Below are 21522 nucleotides of genomic sequence, written 5' to 3'. Positions count from 1 at the left end.
CAATTCTCCGAGTTGCTTAGCAAGAGATTCCATCTTGTCTGTGAGGGATTTGATAGTCTCTGTTTGATTGTTAAGTGCGGAGAGCGGGGCAGATGATGAAGTAGTTTCACCACTGTTCCAGTCATGATGATGCATCGTCATGTTCTCGAGCAATTCCCATGCTTCATCTGCGGTTTGGTTCATCAGATTCCCTTGAGCTGCTACATCGATCGTCGTCCTATGATTTACCATAAGACCATTGTAGAAGGTACAGATTTGGGCTGACCGTTCTAACTGGTGATTAGGGCATTTCTTCAGCAGGGTTTTGAAACGCTCCCATGCGGTGTAAAGAGATTCATCATAACTTTGTTTGAAGTTAATGATGTCATTCTTTAGCTTGGTTTGTTTAGAAGAAGGGAAATATTTGGTTAAGAATTTAGTGGCCATCTCCGTCCAAGACGTGATGGAATCTTTTTCCAGTCCTTCAAACCAAGTTTGAGCATGATGAGTGAGAGAATAGGGGAACAAGTATAGCCGGACTATATCTTGTCCTATCCCTGGCTGTTTGTAGGAGTTCGAAAGAGATATGAATTTATCAAGGTGAGAATTAGGATCGTCATTCGGTAATCCATGAAACTGACAGCTATTTTGAATGAGCTGAATGATGTGATGTTTTAACTCGAACGAGTGTCCTTGAATCTCTGGAAATCTGATCGGTCCTCCTCGACCTTCAATCGAGGGTTTGGTATTTTCTGCTAAAGTCACGCGTAACACCATTCGGTTTCTGATTCGTGCTTCCTTGCGTGCTTTGTAGATTATCACGTCTGGATCAGGTACAAATAACAGCTGTCCTGGTCTAGATCGGGTTTGGGTCATACACTGGGTATGCCTTTTTGTTTTTAATTTTTCGCAATTAAACTAAATTATACTAAACTAACTAATTTAATCTAAGCTATTTCTAAGGAAACCTAATTTATTCTAAGGTAATCTACTCTAGGTAAATCTATGGTTATCTAAGGTAATCTATGATAAGCTAAAGTAATCCTAAATTAATCTGAAGTATTCTAGTCTAATTAACTAACTACCTATGGTGGATATGTTTTTGGTTCTGGCTGCTGATTCCCTGGTATTTCGGTAACAAAGCTTCGCTCAAACTATTCAACAAACCAAGTGGCCAGGCCGACAACGGAGAGGCAGGATCCTTTTGGTCCCAATATAATTGGTGACTGTTCGGAAAATCCAATAACCAACGTCCGTATATAATTGTCTTTCTTAGACACCACTAAATGCTTGTGAACAGATTTGATTGAAACAGAATTTCCTGATACCAGTTCCCCGGCAGCGGCGCCAAAAACTAGCGGTACTCCGTGATATGGCCGAAACGGACGGTTTTATTTGCGCGGTGTCGTCAGGCCGCGGCTCGCCGGAATCAACCACTCGTGGGAGTACGGTACTTGTTTTAAATTTATATTTAGCGGGGCCTAAATCTTACTACTCCTTATAAGTAAGGGAAGTATGACCTAGGGTCGTATTTTTGAGATATCAGTAGCATCGAACCTATATTCTACCTAAGATAGTTAGGGAGTAGTAAATATTTGTTTTGGGGTTTTCTAGTTATATAAGATAGATAAAGTAAATGCGATAAAATTTGTAATTCAGATAAGGTTAAAGTAAGTGCATACTATGACTTCATCAGTTATTCTGCCGAGATTATGGAATACTGGCTCATGAATAGGCAGAGGCCTTATATTCATTACACTAGTCCTAAACGCCCCTGTCAATAGACATGTCACTGGGAAATGCGTTAGGCTTGAAGATTCTGAATAGACAGCAACGCCCCTTACCCCCGACGCCCGTGCAGTCTGACTACAGGCATACACGTTCAGACGGCTCATCCAATTGAGCGACTCGGTTGGGTGGCGTATTAACGTTCCAAAATAGTCTAAACTTTCTTAAGCGTAATAGAATACATGACTTACCGTATCCGAGAGACGTGATGTGTTTCAATGCTTTCGTTAATGATTGGTAAAAGGTAGTTAGGCCCTAAAAAGAGTTCAACCATAAAGGAACACCATGGCCAAGTCTAGACCAGCATGGTCTGGGACCGACAATGTACTGGGGGTCTAGTCAGATGTTTCACTACGAAAGAGTCCTCAGTCGGAGTCCAAAGCTCGATAGACTTACTACAACCGGTGTGCCTCAGTCGATCTTACGTTGTATCCGAGAGATTTCTCTTACCAAGGGGTGACACATATAGTGTACTCTGAATCGGGGTTCGCGACTTCCCAATAACAGAGCCTATAACTACGTTCTATTAGTTGGAAAAGCGATTGAGTTTAAAGCATAATCGGAAAGCATCTCAACAGCATACACAAGCCATAATATTATTTCGGCATTATAACTGGTTACATCATAGCATACACTAAAGATAACTACTCGCTAATCATGGCAATAATATCAATAAACATTATATAAGATAAGGGATAGAAGTACCAGTAGATTAAACGAGTTCTGAATACAAAAGTGACAACTTCAAGACTCTAGACCGCTCCTAATACAATCTTTGGCGTTCTTCTCCGGGTACTAGGTTTCCCGCACGGAGTCGAAGGCCTTGAGAGTATGGCTAATATTGTACAAGAGAGAGAAAGAAGTGAATTGAAGTGTGTGTTGAAAATGAATGAACAAAGCCCTTTAAATAAGCATGAAAATTCAGCCAAATCCGGCCGGCAAGCCGTACGACAAGCCGGATGGCAAGCCGTATTTGGCAAGCCGGATCCGGGTTGGCAACACGCATGGTGGGGCGGATTTGGCAAGCCGTACCCATACGGCAAGCCGGATGGCAGGCCGGATTTTTGCCTGGTCAGCCCTTTGTTTCCTGGATCGTAACTTGATTTCTTGACTTTCACCGTTTTCGCTCTAGAATCTTCGTTTTAGCTCCGATTCTCTTAATTATTTTTGCACCGTCTTCGTAATTACTTGTTCTTCAAATCTAACCGACGAAGTGGGTATTTTGCCGACAAAGTTGAAATCTTTCTTTTTTTTGGGCCTCAATACCGGGGTGAAAACGTGACTTTTTAGCCGATATCAAAGTTCACCAACGACGATGGGAACAACGCCAATAAGCTACACCCGGAGGGTTAGCTACAACACAACAATACATTAATATATATAAATAATCAATATGCTAAACAATCAACAATCTCCATATGGTTAACCATAACGCTATGGTGCTACCGGCTCGTGGTTCACACCATACGCAATTGAGTCATACTCTTTTATAGTGCTACCGGCTCATGGTTCACACTCGATGCTATCGGCTCGTGGTTCACATCTATTTTTATGGTGCTACCGGCTCGTGGTTCACACCTGATACTACCGGCTCGTGGTTCACATCTATTTTTATAGTGCTACCGGCTCGTGGTTTACACTCAATGCTACCGGCTCGTGGTTCACATCTATTTTTATAGTGCTACCGGCTCGTGGTTCACATCAATTCGCACACATGTTATGGCACTACCGGCTCGATGGTTCATACCATAACACCCACAAATAAACACGCCATATACACATACGTATAATTACTCCACTCATAATATTAACCCTTCGTCATTGGGGTTATATAAGTCCACGTCACAATATTAACCCTTCGCCATTGGGGTTATATAATCCACATCACAATATTAACCCTTCGCCATTGGGGTTATATAATCCGCATCACACGCCCATGTGATAACGTACCCACAAAGTGTGCACCTCGCTAAAGGAGGTCAACCAAAACGCACAACCGTGCCAATTGGACCTATACACAAGTCCAACAAATCCACCTATATGTGAAGTGAGCTCTATAACCGAGAACCACTTCACCCGATCCGCACCCATCCTACACATACATATGCATATAGGATATTAACACTCACCTTAAAGTCTTGATGGATGCCAAACCGAAAATCCGAAATCGCCGATGGAATGTACCTATTCCATTTATCACAAATACAAATACACAATTAGGGTGGATTTACAAATCAACCCAAATTGACAACTAGTGCAATTTTGACCCAAATGCACTTCCAAGTACAAACCGCGCCCAAACTAACCAATAATCACTAATACAAGTGAGAATGGTCCTAATATGCCCATCAAACCCAATCATAGGTGTTAAACACCTATCTTGCCCAAAATGACACTTAAACCCTAATTTGACCCATAAGAAGTCAATATCACGCCATTAGTAAGTTTTGACACCAAAACATATTTAACTCGGTTCTATGCTTCAACTTAATCCATTTTAAGTTTATAAACCTTACTACCTCGACAATTGAGTCATAATCATCAACAAACTCTAATTTTGACTCTAGTCAAAATTAGTCAACCACAAGAACCCTAATGGTCTCCAAATAATCACTAATACTAGTGATTATACACCATTTACAAGTCTTAAACATGGTTAAATCATTAACCAACCCAAAACCCACCAACATCAACAATAACTAGTTACAATTACCCATTTCACCTCCTAAATGAGTTTTACAACTAACTAGCTCCAAACCCTAAACTTCAATATCAAATTACAAGGATGAAATTCAGAGTTTGAACTTACCAATACCGCGAAAATGATGCCGTTGACGAGTAGAGAAACTTTAATACTTGAGACTTGACCCGAATCAAACTTCATCTTCTTCAAATGGAGCTTTCTCACACTAAAAATGGGTTTCTCACACTAGGGTTTGATGAGAGTGTTTGATGAGTGAAATGTGATCCAAAATGATCAATGGATCAGTTTTGATGACCCCAAACCGACCCCAAGTGAAAAGACCAAAGTACCCCTCATTTAAACCCTTTAAAAATGCTGAAAATCGCATCAGCAGCAATCGGAGCGCCGCTCCATAAGGTGGCGCGCCGCCCCACCCTTCAGGTCAGTTTTCAGTAACTTGTTTTGGCCATAACTTTTTGACCGTAGCTCTGTTTTCGATGAATCAAATATCGTTGGAAACGTAATAAGATTTCCTTTCCGATGGTAAGGCTTTGAAATATCAACACAAACTTTATTTGGGGTTGAAAAGATACGTACATACCTTGTCACTTCAGACAACGTCCAGTTTCCTTCGACGTTCGAGCAAGCAACACGTACATGCTGTGTACACTCCATACACACATCGTACACCATAAATACATTACGTACACTAAATATTTGGGTCTTACAACTCTCCCCCACTTAAACTCGATCACGTCCTCGTGATCTTCTCCACTTAACCAATCCGGACCTACTCAACGGCCTTCAATCATAAGTCCCAATCCGAACTTTCCTAGACAATTCTTCCCAATGAATCACCTTTAACAACTAAAATCGTCACCCGCGATTTATCAAAACCATAATCCGAGCACTAAAACCTGCTCAATTCCCCATATCGGGAAAAACTCAACCAATCTCGTACCAAGATGTCAATTCCTTAGCGTACCTTTACCAAGGACAATGCTAAAAGCGACCAAGTCTCAACCTAAAGTCAATAATCCAAACGTTGAAGATCGAACCACATGAATCCTTACGGATTACACTTACCACTAAACATCCTTTGTCGTGCGCAATACAACCAATACGCCACTATCCTAACATCATAAGCAACGGCTAAAACCAAAAGCGCCAAAAACGACTATGGCAACGCAAATCCTAAGTTGTACAAAATCGACTATTGTCACACCCGTAACAACACGTGAGCGAAACACGGCTATCGCATCCCTAATCACACAACACGGTCCTCACTATCCGACCATCGGTGTATAAACAACCGATAGATCACACCACACCGGATGAAGTCAGCGGACCCCATCAACGGTCATGCTTCAACGATATATCACTACTCTCGTGATGAAGTCAGCGGACCCCGAAGGTCATGCTCCACCAATATAACAATACCTCATGATGAAGTCAGCGGACCTCGAAAGTCATGCTTCACCACTATAACAATACCTCATGATGAAGTCAGCGGACCCCGAAAGTCATGCTTCACCACTATAACAATACCTCATGATGAAGTCAGCGGACCCCGAAAGTCATGCTTCACCACTATAACAATACCTCATAATGAAGTCAGCGGACCCCGAAAGTCATGCTTCACCACTATAACAATACCTCATGATGAAGTCAGCGGACCCCGAAAGTCATGCTTCACCACTCACATACGCACTTTTGGCCTCAAACAAAGAGTAGTGCAACAACGCGCTCCGCTACACTATAGCGAACCCTAACGGATACCACTAACCATCCACACTATCGAGCCAGAACCACCTATATCAAACATAGACACAAAACAATATTTCTCTAGAAGAGAATTCGATACGCACATCCCTTAACCGAGGGATTTCACCTAGCTCGCCAAACACGTCCATTATCTCTCAACGAGATTTACCACATTACCACCTCGGTGATAATTTAAATCCAAACCATAAGTATAATTTAACCGAAATTGTACTCTACCACAAACCGACCAAAACTAGGTCCCAACGCAAGTTTCAGATCTACCATAAGCATTATCCGAATTCTCACCCTAAGGTCTCCTCGTGCGGGAGTGTAACTCCCCCACTTGGAACTACGTTCCATATCTACAACTCATACTACCGTACAATGCTACCAAAGGTAGACTTTACCAACAATTGGGCTCACACGACCGATCACCACATCATGCTCCAACCTTCAGCACACGAAGGATTTAAATCGATCCTCAAACACTTTGAACGAAAAGTGTACCACAATTACACAAACTCTACTCTCGCAATCATCCAATTGCTATAGTTTGTCAACCTCCACCTAGTCACTCATGTACCTAAGGGTTTCACCTCGGTACCCTAAGTACAATGTAACCACGGCATAATCGGAGTCGTACACCACGCTAGTAGGTATAAAAGAGGCACCTAATGTCGCGTCACGTAGACTCCTTTACCAACATACATCGAGGTCAACACTCAATTTCTCGAGTTTCATCCCACCCGTCGAACCTCATGGTTCATCAGCTTCAACACAAAAATGAACACGCGCTTAACAACCGAACACCAAAACCCATTTCCATGGCTTAGTGGAAACATTTACCAAATACTAAGGAATGCTTGGTTGCACCAAGTCTTACGCCCTTCATCCGACAATCAAACGTCACCATAGGGTACTTCCATTAGGAACGTCACCCATAACAACAATATGCACAACACAAGGCATTTAACAACTCAAACTCAAACGGCACCGAATATTCCCAAGACTTGTGACCCCTCATGCCACAATTGTAACATCTAGACGCGCTAGAATTCAACATACTCGTCCGCGTACCACCCGTGCTCACACTCGGACCCTTAGTCCTCTTACTTGGAGCACCATAAGAAACAACCCTTCTCTCACTTGAAGGTTCACCAACCTTCGATCGCGAATACGACTCGAAATCCCTAGCCACGGCGAATAACTCCGCAAACGATTTCTCCTGAACTCTGCTAATTTTGTTCTTCAAGTCGTCATTCAAGGTTCGATAGAACTCCTCCATCAACAAACGATCATTCCCCAAATACTCCGGGTAAAAACGAGCCTTCGCCATAAAGGTCGTCTTGAGAGTATTTAAATCCATAGAACCCTGTTGCAAATTTCACAACTCCTTACGCAACTCCGACAAATCGGCTGAAGTCCGGAACTCCTCGAAGAATTCCTCCTTAAATTCGTCCCACGATAACGCCATAAACGTTTCGCCACCGACAAGATCACGAACGTATAAAGCACACACACAACACCGCCCCATCTTGCTAAACACTCGACGTACATCACTTGTTAGACACGATTTGCACCCGTAATAAGGTTTGCAAGTCCTTATTATGCATACACGCCGCATCGACTCGTTAGTACAACGACCGCCTCGCTCGATGATATATGCAATCGCAACATAAACAAAGCACAACGCAACAATATATTAATAATAATCACATATTAATATAAACGTTAGTCCACCTACAACCAATGCACTAATCATAACCCATTCCGACCCGTAATCCTACAAGTCCCGCAACAAATTAAGCACCCACAGAAGTCTAAGTCTAGGCACCTATCTCAAGTCACCTAAATCCCTTAGACCATGCTCTGATACCACTTGTAACAACCCAACCCAATATCCAACCAAAAACACGAGATAAAAAAAATTCTTTGTTCAGCTAATGGCGCGGCGCGCCATGACCCCGCACGGCGCGCAGAAAGGGTCTGGCAGCCCGCTGTCCAAAAAGTCTTGCAATGTGAAAATGTTCGGCTACTTCCCGACGTTATTAGACAAAACGCTTTTCACAAAGTATTCATATATGAAAAACTAACACATTCCAATAATAAAAAGGGTTTTACGACACCGGGCCCACATATGCCCAAATTACCCCGTTAAGTACAAAATATAAGTTTTCGACCACAAGACTTTTAATACAAAACAAGCCGAGCATGGCGATTGGGGACACGCTACCCAATCCTAATCAATCCAAAAGCAAGCCTTCTAAAGCAACTACGCAAGTCCACTAGTCCCCGCTTACCCGAGCCACCGCATCCATGCAAATCTATAAAAAAAAGTCAACAACAAGAGGGTAAGCTAACGCTTAGTGAGTGATAACATACTACATACATATATATGTATAAAATGGACACGCCACACAAATATCAAATACCGCATACCGAAGCATCCATGTATAAGGCATCTACACTAAGCATACCGTACGATCTCTAAGCAACAAGCTAAAGATATCAACAAAGTATAAGTTCACCAACGATGACGGGAACAACGCCAATAAGCTACACCCGGAGGGTTAGCTACAACACAACAATACATTAATATATATAAATAATCAATATGCTAAACAATCAACAATCTCCATATGGTTAACCATAACGCTATGGTGCTACCGGCTCGTGATTCACACCATACGCAATTGAGTCATACTCTTTTATAGTGCTACCAGCTCGTGGTTCACACTCGATGCTACCGGCTCGTGGTTCACATCTATTTTTATAGTGCTACCGGCTCGTGGTTCACACTCGATGCTACCGGCTCGTGGTTCACATCTATTCTTATAGTGCTACCGGCTCGTGGCTCACACTCGATGCTACCGGCTCGTGGTTCACATCTATTTTTATAGTGCTCCCGGCTCGTGGTTCACACTCGATGCTACCGGCTCGTGGTTCGCATCAATTCGCACGCATGTTATGGCACTACCGGCTCGATGGTTCATACCATAACACCCACAAATAAACACGCCATATACACATACGTATAATTATTCCACTCATAATATTAACCCTTCGTCATTGGGGTTATATAAGTCCACGTTACAATATTAACCCTTTGCCATTGGGGTTATATAATCCACATCACAATATTAACCCTTCGCCATTGGGGTTATATAATCCGTATCACACACCCATGTGATAACGTACCCACAAAGTGTGCGCCTCGCCAAAGGAGGTCAACCAAAACGCACAACCGTGCCAATTGGACCTATACACAAGTCCAAAAAATCCACCTATATGTGAAGTGAGCTCTATAACCGAGAACCACTTCACCTGATCCGCACCCATCCTACACATACATATGCATATAGGATATTAACACTCACCTTAAAGTCTTGATGGATGCCAAACCGAAAATCTGAAATCGCCGATGGAATGTACCTATTCCATTTATCACAAATACAAATACACAATTAGGGTGGATTTACAAATCAACCCAAATTGACAACTAGTGCAATTTTGACCCAAATGCACTTCCAAGTACAAACCGCACCCAAACTAACCAATAATCACTAATACAAGTGAGAATAGTCCTAATATGCCCATCAAACCCAATCATAGGTGTTAAACACCTATCTTGCCCAAAATGACACTTAAACCCTAATTTGACCCATAAGAAGTCAATATCACGCCATTAGTAAGTTTTGACACCAAAACATATTTAACTCAGTTCTATGCTTCAACTTAATCCATTTTAAGTTTATAAACCTTACTACCTCGACAATTGAGTCATAATCATCAACAAACCCTAATTTTGACTCTAGTCAAAATTAGTCAACCAAAAGAACCGTAATGGTCTCCAAATAATCACTAATACTAGTGATTATACACCATTTACAAGTCTTAAACATGGTTAAATCATTAACCAACCCAAAACCCACCAACATCAACAATAACTAGTTACAATTACCCATTTCACCTCCTAAATGAGTTTTACAACTAACTAGCTCCAAACCCTAAACTTCAATATCAAATTACAAGGATGAAATTCGGAGTTTGAACTTACCAATACCGCCAAAATGATGCCGTTGACGAGTAGAGAAACTTTAATACTTGAGACTTGACCCGAATCAAACTTCATGTTCTCCAAATGGAGCTTTCTCACACTAAAAATGGGTTTCTCACACTAGGGTTTGATGAGAGTGTTTGATGAGTGAAATGTGATCCAAAATGATCAATGGATCCGTTTTGATGACCCCAAACCGACCCCAAGTGAAAAGACCAAAGTACCCCTCATTTAAACCCTTTAAAAATGCTGAAAATCGCATCAGCAGCAATCGAAGCGCCGCTCCATAAGGTGGCGCGTCGCCCCACCCTTCAGGTCAGTTTTCAGTAACTTGTTTTGGCCATAACTTTTTGACCGTAGCTCTGTTTTCGATGAATCAAATATCGTTGGAAACTTAATAAGATTTCCTTTCCAATGGTAAGGCTTTAAAATATCAACACAAAATTTATTTGGGTTTGAAAAGATACGTACATACCTTGTCACTTCAGACAACGTCCAGTTTCCTTCGACGTTCGAGCAAGCAACACGTACATGCTGTGTACACTCCATACACACATCATACACCATAAATACATTACGTACACTAAATATTTGGGTCTTACATTCAGGTCATGAATGATCATTTTCACAATTTCAGTTTATCGTTGTGCACAAAGTTCATGAACACGTAGCATAATTAGCGCATTATCTCATAGTACAAAATTCATGTAAACATGGAAAACTCCAGATCATAATTATACTTAAAATCGATTCCAAAATGTCCATCCAGGGTCTCATACGATAATTAAAAGTCAGGAATTAGAAGGGGTACATTTGGGGTTTGCCAAGTCAGTTTCTGACCGCGCACTGATTTCGTTTTGGCTATAACTGGAGTTAAGAACATGAAATTGATACAAGACCAGTGGCCATAGTTCAAGGACAAGTCAAAGTAACACATATCAAAAATCTAGCAACTTTTGTTTAGCCAATTTGTACAGTTTATTCATGCAAGTTGAATATTCAGTTTTCAACTCAAATCAGAATTTACATAAAGTATGGCTCTATTGTGCCCAATGCATAAGGTTTTAGAGATTGACATAAACTAATAATAAGTCACATATCATGTTAAGTTTCATTTTCAAGAAGCATACATGCTCATTCAATAAACAAAATTCACAGAGTATAAAACAGAGAGCAATTTACAGATTCGATTCTAGTTTAGCTAATCACATTCGCACACGATTATCCGAAGATCCAGATACAATTAGCCTATGATATCCGCATGAAAGGTTTTTGTGTACATTTCAAATATGCAAAGCTTTAATCACAGAAGTTAACACATTTTATCATACAAGGTTATTTTCATGCAAGTGCTGTATAAAACTACTTTTACACTAATTCAAGCATATCTCAGGGTTTACATAAGCCAACAACAAGATATCCTAGTCTAAAGTGTGTGTTTCTAAATTATCTTTCCAGTGGTATAAGTTTCACATGCCAATTCGTGGTCTATCAATTCCAGATTTCTGATCAATCACAAAAACACAACGTTAATTTCAATTAAGCATAACTTGATCATCCGGAAACGAAATCAAGTGAATCCAAAGCCTAAACTCAATAGTTTTTCGCAAGGAATCTGAATATAACATAATAATTAACATTTGAAAACTTAATTTTTCTGATCATGCATAAACAAATTCGGTTTTAAACCCTAAAGCATCAAACAATCAATATAACGATTACAATTAACACGTACGCATATAGGCTTGAGCAATTGACAACATAACTATGAAACTTTAATAAAAATCAGATTTTTAAGATTAGGGTTTATGTGTTTATTCCTTAGATTGACAAATAGATTACACCAATACGTAGAGGAGATCGAGAATTGCAACGTTTGTTCTTGAGGTTTAATCAAAAAGTAAAAATTTTGAGTTATAAGTTGGTGATGGTGGTCGACGAACAAGAGAGGGGAGGAGGGAGTCGACTGGCAGTTTTCTGTGTGAGGGTTTTACCTAATTTTTGTTAATACTTGTATTTATACCAATCCTAGTTCTCCTAAATTGCACATAAGTCCTCCAAGTAACAAAAATTAAACATAAAAGGGTGGGGAGGGGGTGTTCGGCCGAATGGGCCCCATGGGGTACTCCCGGGCTCGTGTATTGCAATTTCGTGTATTCGTGGCTCGTTTCAAGTGCCGTTTAGTCGTACCGGAAGCCCGAAACGCTAAACCGATCGTTAAAACGCAACCAAACGTTTAATTTATTAAAAACCCAATAAATTAAATATTTTTGAAAAGTTAATAATTATTAAAATAATTATTAAAATAAATCCGAGCGTTTCGTTGCTCAAAAAGCAATTATCAAAATCGTATCGTTTTTATCGTATTTCATCATCCGAAATATTTATTTAAATTAATATCAACCCATATTAATTATTGTAACCCTCCAAAGATCAAGTATGTATTTATTACACATAAACACCAAAAAGTCAAATAATCGCCGTTAAATAAACTAACGGAAGGTTAACGGAAGTAACGGAAAAAGCAGGGTTGTTACATTACCCACCTGTTATTGAAAATTTCGTCTCGAAATTTTAGTGATCGTCCGCTGAAGTAGTTTCCTGGGGAAACAGTTGCGGGTATTTCAGTCTCATCTGGTCTTCACGCTCCCACGTGAACTCTGGTCCTCTTCTCGCGTTCCACCGAACTTTAACGATAGGTATTCTGCTTTGTTTTAACTGTTTGACCTCACGGCCCAAGATGTTTGCATGGTTGTCGAATTGCTAGCTTGCATGCGGTATTGTGTAAGTGATTGCAAGTAAGTAGGTTATATATGCATATGTATAATTATTGCATTCACTAAGCGTTATCTTACCCCTCTCGTTGTTTATCTTTTTAGATGCATGTGCGGACAAGGGGAAGGGGGTTGCTGGATACTAGTTTCCCCCATGTTGGTTCATTGTTGAAGCTTTCGAAGTCGACCTAACGTTCTGGGTAGTTTAGCCCCAAACCATGCTCGGGTGTAGTTTGGATTAAAACTATCATTTTAAGTGGGTCAAACTTGTATTACATTGATTAGTGGCCTTCGTGCCTTTTGTAAACATTAAACTTGTGATATTGTTTGAATGGGTTGTATGTAACCGTTTATTTTGGGCGTTAATGGTTTATCGTTTAAAAAAAAATTACTCGTGTTAAATACGAGTTGGGTTGTTTCAAAGCTTCCATTGGTGTATCTGGAGTTACCCAATTTATGTAAATTGATTAAATTTGTTGTAAATTCAGATTCAGTTTGTTTAATGTTGCCGTTGAATCTTTTTTTTATTATTATTTTATTTTTTGTTTGATGTTAGTTATTTTGATGTAAATTAACGATGAAATATGTTTAATGTTAGGTATTATTATTTCATTTCTTATAAATCCAACTCTACATCTTAAAGCTTGGTAAGTAGATTACTATACACTGAGATCATGACTGGCGAAAAAGAATTAATCTTTTCAATTATAATTCGGGCTCTGTATTACTGAGAAACTAATGCAGAGACAAGGAGTCGTGGCTAGAACCATATTCACTTGTGCGGATTGTGTTACATAACTTTAGTTCTGTTGAAGATATGTTTGGGTGAATATTGATTAAGTTCTATTTAATTTCAACTTTGTTTAATGTTATAAAGAATAGTGGATGTGGTCAATGTATTACCCATTTAATTTGCAGTGATTTAGTTGTGTTTTTACCAATGTTATTGGTCTCCTGTGTGGCTATTCAAATGGTTAAGTAATGAGAATTTAAGTTTAAGCGCAGAATTATCAATTATCTGAAATTAATAAACAGCTAAGATATTGCCTGATAAACTTTATGATGTTTGAGGGAAGGATAGAAAGATTCTTTTAAAAGAAGGCTGTAAGGTTATCAGTTGTCATAGATGATTAATAAGAATACGTTTTTAATGTTAAGAAATACAATTATGTTTGAATGCAGAAGTTTTAGATGGATTACTAGATTTAAAAAGTGAAGATTGTATAATTATGTTACGTTATGTTTTTATAGTGTCATACACATATGTATGGATGGACATATGATTTGCTTAGTTCCCTATATAATGTTTTTCATGTTTCTGCCAATATGTCACTTGATTAGATGTACTTATTTTGTTGTTTAAATTATTAGGTTGATATAGTTCTTAAACAAAGTCAAGTACTAATGACTACATTTTAATTTGTTTGTACTTCTGAACCAGTGTGGCTGAGAGGAATGATGGCAACAATTGATACACCTGCTTTCCAAGATCTAGGTTATTTTTTTTATCTTGAAGTTTTTCTTTTAGAACGAAATGCAGTGCGTGTGATGCATTTATAGAGTATAGAATTAGTGTGTAAATTCAGTTCAGGGTCTGCTGTTTTGTTTACTCATGTTCAGTCAGGGTGTATTCGTGGATTTCGGCGATGTCAATCAAGGTCAATGTAGATTTGGAAAATTTGGTCAAGTTTTTTAAGTGCTGCTGATTTCCAGGTTGTTGTACATGTTGAGTTTACAGTAGGTGGGCCGAGTTGTGTACTTTGTCAAGTGGTTCAATCGGCCGTCAAGGTAATTCAAAGTAGTTCACTTTATATTTGTTCTCTTTGAATTCATTGAGATTTTGTTGTATGAGAAAATTTAGGACAAAAGATGTGAGATAAGTGACTAATAAGATTTTCAGTTAAAATGGCAATTGAAAGCCCTATTAGAACTATGGATGCAAGTGGAAAATGGGCATCACAAGCGACATTTGAGGAGTTGAGATTAGTGGTAAAGGGCCACATAATATTGTTATACAAATAGAGGATGCCAAGTAAGCATTATTGCATCATCTAAAAGTTCTTTTTTTAATAAGATTAGGTACTTGAAATTTTCTATTAGGTATCCAAAACATGTTCTTTTTACCCAAAACATGCTGTTTTTGACCCGAAACATGCTGTTCTGACCTATCAGATGCTGTTTTGACCCGAAACATGCTGTTTTTCAACCCGAAACATGCTATTTTTGACCCATTAGATGCTTTGATCCCAAACATGCTGTATTTGACGAGAAACATGCTGTTTTTACCCGAAACATGATGTTTTTAACCCGAAACATGCTATTTTTGACCCAAAACATGCTATTTTGACCCAAAACATGTTGTTTTTGACCCGAAAATGCTTTTTTACCCTATAGATGTTTTAACCCATAAGATATTGTTTTGACTTAAAACATGCTGGTGTAAAAAATGACAAGGATTAAGTTTGTAGCCGTAAGTTTTTGAAATTGTTGTTCAGAATGATGAGGATTCTCAAGGGGTTGAAGACATTATGATGAAATCTGATGATGTTGTAGTTTCTACTTTCTACGCATAATAAAGATGATGCGAGTTGTATGTGATGCTGAGATCAAAAAAATATTCTCTCTTTTTTTTTTTAAATGTTGATGTGATAATATGTGTTCAAATAGCTTTGACTAATAGAGGAATCGAATGGTGAACTGGAAATGTATGTTCATCAGGTTATTCTTTTACGTGCATTGCTTTTGTGTAATATATGACATAATTTTCATGATTTTTTTGTCAATCGAAAAATGAAATTTTAATTATTTTATCTTATAATGTTTATTTATCAATAGTCGTTTAAACAATCTCGTGATTTTACGGGTCTTTGCACTATATATATATATAACTCTACTTCACACCTCTTTCACACAATTAACCCGCCCATTATACCATTATTTTCAAAATCATCTTTGTTAATTTGAATTCAAATTCTCTCTCGGTTGCCAAACGAAAAATTTCCAGGTTTAATTTTTCATTCAACTTCAATAATCTTGATGTTTTTTGAATGATTTTTTTCTAACCTATGTTTCTTTTCATTATAGTTTTAAATAATGGCCACATCCAAGAACATAATTCAGGTTTCAGAGATTGACGGACGAAAAGTTAATTTTACCATAACAATTAAAGTCGTCCGTCTCCTTCAAAAGCTTGGATATGGTTACGATGAAGGCAAGCCAACTTTGGAGCTAATCATTTCGGATGACGAGGTTTGTGTTCATATTTTTATATATATATAGATTTCTTAATTCTCTTTTCATTTTAGAGTTTTTTTATATCTTCTTTTCTATGTTTATTTTCTCCATATTAGGGTGCTAAGATTGTAATTAACATCCGTAACTCCCTTAAGGCCAAATTTGATAACCTCATTAGGGAATGAGGCTTATTTTGTATTTCTAATGCTGATGTAGTTGATAGTCCGCTACAATTCCGGACCAAACATATCTAACATGAGTACAAACTCATGTTTACTAAGAAAACCACTGTACTTCCATTTCCACCAACCGAATGGAGAGGAACTAATGGTTTTAGCTTCATCCCTTTCGATGTTTTGAGATCTAAAGGTCTTAAAGTTGGAGTTTTAGCAGGTTAATAAATGTTTATTATATCAAATTTTTTTTGAATTTTTTTAAATATTTATTTTGCTTCGACTTACAACACTTTATAATGTCACACAATCTTTATTTGTTTTTTTTGTTCCAATAGATGTTATTGGACGTGTAGCAAATTATTCCGAAGTACAGGATTTTCGAAACACTGGTGAACTCAAGTCAAAGTACATCAATCTTCAGCTCATTGATTTAGAGTAATATTTAACACCTTTTTAGTTTAAACCATTTTCAGAATAAATTGTATACACATGTTCTTAAAACAATAACACACTTATACATGACCTTTTTTGAGTCATTTTTAAATAGTAGCTTGCAATTGGATGCAACTCTATCAGGTCAATTTTCCTTGGATTTTGAAAACCATATGAAAGTTTTGGATGATGATGCTTCCGTAATCTTATTGATTCACTTTGGAGTCACCAAACTGCACCAAGGTTTTTCCTTTTAACCAATAAATATATGATTTTTTTATATGATGATCTTACTTTTAATTATTAACTTTTATGTAATCTTATTGATTGTGTATACTAAGTTCTTTTGTGTTTAAATGCTACAGACAAACTGGCAGTTTCTACCTACTAGAAAAACACGAACGTTTTGATAGACAACGATCATCCGCAAATCATTGAACTCAGACAACGGTACATTATTACCAAAAAAATTAACTTCATAATATTAATCAATACTTTATCTATGTTAAATTTAACATATTTCAATATATTTCAATATAAAAAGACTAATCTTATTTTTTGTATTTATTTTTAGTTGAACCATTTTCTGAAAAAATAAGACAAATTTAGTAGATACTCAATCATTCAAGTAATAAATTGAAATATACATGTTGATAGTCTTCATCTACTTATCCTACGAAGTATGGTAATAAATTTAAAAACATTATAAGATAAATAAATCATTCTATTGGTACTCATTAAATGTTATTATTGATAAATAGTCTAAAGGTAAATAATTCACTTTGTTGTACATTCAACTTTTTAATTCATAATAATAACATTTAATGAAACATAGTAGTTCCCAAAACAACTAAACCAATTTCCATTTAATGCTCAACCATTTGTTCACTCCATAAATGAGTACATTAATTGTGCATTTAAAACAAATATTCTACAACTTATTAGTAAATTTGTATTTGCATTCATCTATTGAACATTGTTTGATAGTTCAATTACAATAACTAACTTGCTTATTGTTATCGTAGCCTCACCCAAATCCATTCTTCTGAAGATTCCATTTGTTCGTTAGCTCCTTCATTGTCAATTTCTTATGCACGTGATCCAAACTCCTTTTTTCAAAAGGCTCAGTATGTTGGTTTAGATCGCTTGATCCCGTCCATGGTAATCATTTGAATGAATTTTTGTGACCCCATATTTAACCAAACATATATCCAATTTTCAACTTTGTTGTTAAAATGATTGTAGGAAGGCATTTATATTATTCAGGCCACAATCAATACCATTCTTCCCGACGACACTTAGTACTACATTGCCTGTAAGAAGTGTAACAAGAGTGCTAAACCTGTTATCCTCAACTGTGATCTTACATTGGACGTTGATCAACTTTTAAACTTGGAACGGAAGTGTTACGGTTGTATTAATAAGCCGGACGTGGTAGTGAGGTGAATTACAAAATATTCTAAATAAATTTGCAAAATATTAGTTTTTCTCTTTAATCATACTTTGTCTGTCTTTAAATTTTTACATACCAGGTTTAAAGTGCCGATGTAGAAAATCAAACCGGCACAGCGTGTTTCACTATTTTCGAATCTGTGGTGAAGAAGTTCGTTACCCAATCGGCTTATGAGTTAATGAAGGCGTTGTCTGAAGATGATGATTATCCTGAAGAGCTGGAACTTTTTTTACAAAAGACACTTTTGTTTAAGATAGATGTTAGTGCTTATAACAAAGAACGTGGAATTCGAAACTACACTATTAAAGATGCGACCGATGACCCAACATGTTTCAAACTCTATGAGAGTTTCAAGGTAACATTTAATATTGTTACATGATTTTGTACCTTGATTCAATATATAAGTTGTTTTATACGCACTCATTGTCTTTTGTTTTTTTGTATTGTTATTCATTTTAACTTACTGTTTGTGTGATGTCTAAAATATCAATAGTTTCTTAACCTATCTTTAATATCACTAAGGTCGATCAACAAGTGGTTTTTGAAGATGTTGAGATTGAAGAATCATCTGAGAGACTTACTTCAGTTGGGAATGTATGAATACATTATATAATACTCAGTTCTAAATTTTTTTCATATCACGGTCATTTTTAATAATCATTATTTTGATAACAACTTATAATTAACTTTTGTAGCGTGACTCTAATGCTTCTAGAAGTCAGACCGTTGATCTCAGTCATGATACCTATTTCAGCCCACCTCTAAAAAAAATCAAACAAGAAGGAATCAAATCTCCACCATCTGTTAAGTCTTCAACAACCAAGGTTAAATTCTCTAATCGTCCGAAACGTTTACGCTCATCCGATTCATGATTTAAACAAGATACATTTGTTAATAGTTATTTATGGTTTTCTTCTATGGAATTCCAATGACATGTAAACTATATAATTATGTTTTCCCTGCACTATTTCTCCTCCATATCCACCTTGATATGGATAACAATCTAATTTGTTTTCTTTAAATTTTATTGTGTTTTCTGTTGATGTTTTTTGTGTTGAGGTTTTTATTAGGATTGACCTCTTTTTATAAACGTAAAACGCTACCATTTTAATTAAAATGTGACTTTCCCTTTTCCTTTATAAAATTAAGTTTAGAAGGAAATTAAAGTTATAAATTTTCGAGCATTTATTGTTGTACATATGTGTTAACCTACCAACTCGATTCAGTAGCCCCCAAAATCTACTTTAAACAATTACTTGTCAGAAAGCAACTTGCATTTTTCAAATATGTAAACATCAACTTCATTTTCCATCCTTTGTTTACTTTTTTCAAATAATACAAAACTGGATCAAGTTTCAAAGAATATTCTAGATGTTCTTCCTACTGACATACTTGGTGAAATATTTTCAAGAGTCAGTCAAGAATCATCGGTTCACTTGTCGGTTGCCAGATTGGTTTGCAAAGACTTTCTTAAGCAATCCGAACATTATTTGGTTTATCGAAGGCTTTCCTTAGATCGGTGACCTATCTTAGCTTGGGGTATCCCGGAAATGGTCTATCTTCTCCATCGGTGTGTGATAAATTAAAACCCTAATGCTATTTTTCGATTGTGTTTGATAAGTTATTTCGATGGAGTAAACACAGACTTAGGGCTTCGTTATTTAGAAGAAGCTTCAAACTATGGTCTTAATCAGGCAGTTTATGTTTATGGTTTGATCATGTTTTCATCTCATGATTTGGAGGAAAAGGATAAGGGTTTAAAAATACTTAATGCAAGAATTCCACCATTGCGGATTTGGTGGTTTCTGTCAGAATGGATGTTTATGGTTTGTTACAGCAATTATGGCAAAGGAACCTTGTAACAACCCTGCTTTTTCCGTCACTTCCGTTAACTTTCTGTTAGTTTATTTAACGGCGATTACTTGACGTTTATGTGTTTATGTGTTTATGTGTAATAAATACATACTTGATCCTTGGAGGGTTACGATAATTAATATGGGTTAGTATTAATTTAAAAACATATTTCGCATAAAGAAATACGGTAAAAACGTTACGGTTTGAATAACTGCTTTTGAGCAACGAAACGCTCAGGTTTATTTTAATAATTATTTAAATAATTATTAACTTTTTAAAAATAATTAATTTATTGGGTTTTTAATAAATTAAACGTTTGGTTGCGTTTTAACGATCGGTTTAGCGTTCTGGGCCTTCGGTGCGTCTAAGCGGCACTTGAAACGGACCACAAGTACAGGGAATTGCACAACACGAGCCCGAGATGTCTTCTTGGGTCCCATTCGGGCGAAACCCCAACTCCTCCCCTTTTTATTTTAAATCTTGAAACTTGAGGGACTTAGGTGTTAATTAGGAGAACTAGGGCTTAATATAAATACTAAGTAATACCCTAACTACACAAACCCTCACTAAAAAAAAAAAAAACTACACCGGTCGACTTCTCCCTCCCCCTCCCTCACGTCGACACTCATCATCATCATCACATCTTCATCTTTCAAAATTAGCAAAAGTGTTCTACACTAATCGCGTTCATCTCATCGTTCTCTATATATTGGTATAAACAATTTCACGATCAGAGGTATAAATAGCTAACCCTAATTTTCAAAATCTGAATTTTATTAATGTTTCATAGTTTTTGTTGTCTATTGCTCAAGTCTTGATGTGTGATTAATCTTAGATGCGTTAATTTGTCCGGTTTTGTTGATTAACATGAAAACCAAATTTGTTCTGGTGTGTACAGAAAAATTGACTTTGCTAAATGTTTAATATTATGATGTAATTAGAATCTTCATGAAAAACTATTAATTTTGGGCTTTGGATTCGCTTGATTTCATTTCCGGATGATCAAGTTATGACCATTTGAAATTAACGTTGTGTTTTTGTTGCTTAATCAGAAATATGGGTTTGATAGGTCACGAATTGGTTTGTGAATTTATTACCACTGGATAGATAATTCAAAAACACTCATGTTAGACTAGGATATCATGCGATTTGAATTTATAATGCTCACGTTATGCTTGTTTGATCGTATGCGAAAAACTGATTTGCTCGGTATGATGAAACTGCCTTTTTAATTGGTTTGAGGTGTGATATTGTTTAAAGTCTTTGCATATCTGAAAAGTTCATAAGTTGTAGTTAACTTTTCACTTAAGTTCATGTTGAACATTAGA

General features: G+C 37.1%; 1 non-coding gene across 1 annotated transcript; it reads left to right on the top strand.

Moving 5' to 3' along the window:
• Nucleotides 1–271: 271 nt before the first annotated feature.
• Nucleotides 272–378, top strand: LOC139879170 (small nucleolar RNA R71). Its single transcript, XR_011770021.1, has one exon. It is a non-coding gene; the product is annotated as a small nucleolar RNA R71 (small nucleolar RNA).
• Nucleotides 379–21522: the final 21144 nt, after the last annotated feature.

Source organism: Rutidosis leptorrhynchoides, chromosome 11, assembly GCF_046630445.1.
Source record: "Rutidosis leptorrhynchoides isolate AG116_Rl617_1_P2 chromosome 11, CSIRO_AGI_Rlap_v1, whole genome shotgun sequence".
NCBI classification, from domain to species: domain Eukaryota; kingdom Viridiplantae; phylum Streptophyta; class Magnoliopsida; order Asterales; family Asteraceae; genus Rutidosis; species Rutidosis leptorrhynchoides.
The sequence above is the reverse complement of the archived record's forward strand: the minus strand, read 5'-3'. Positions and strand labels throughout refer to the sequence as shown.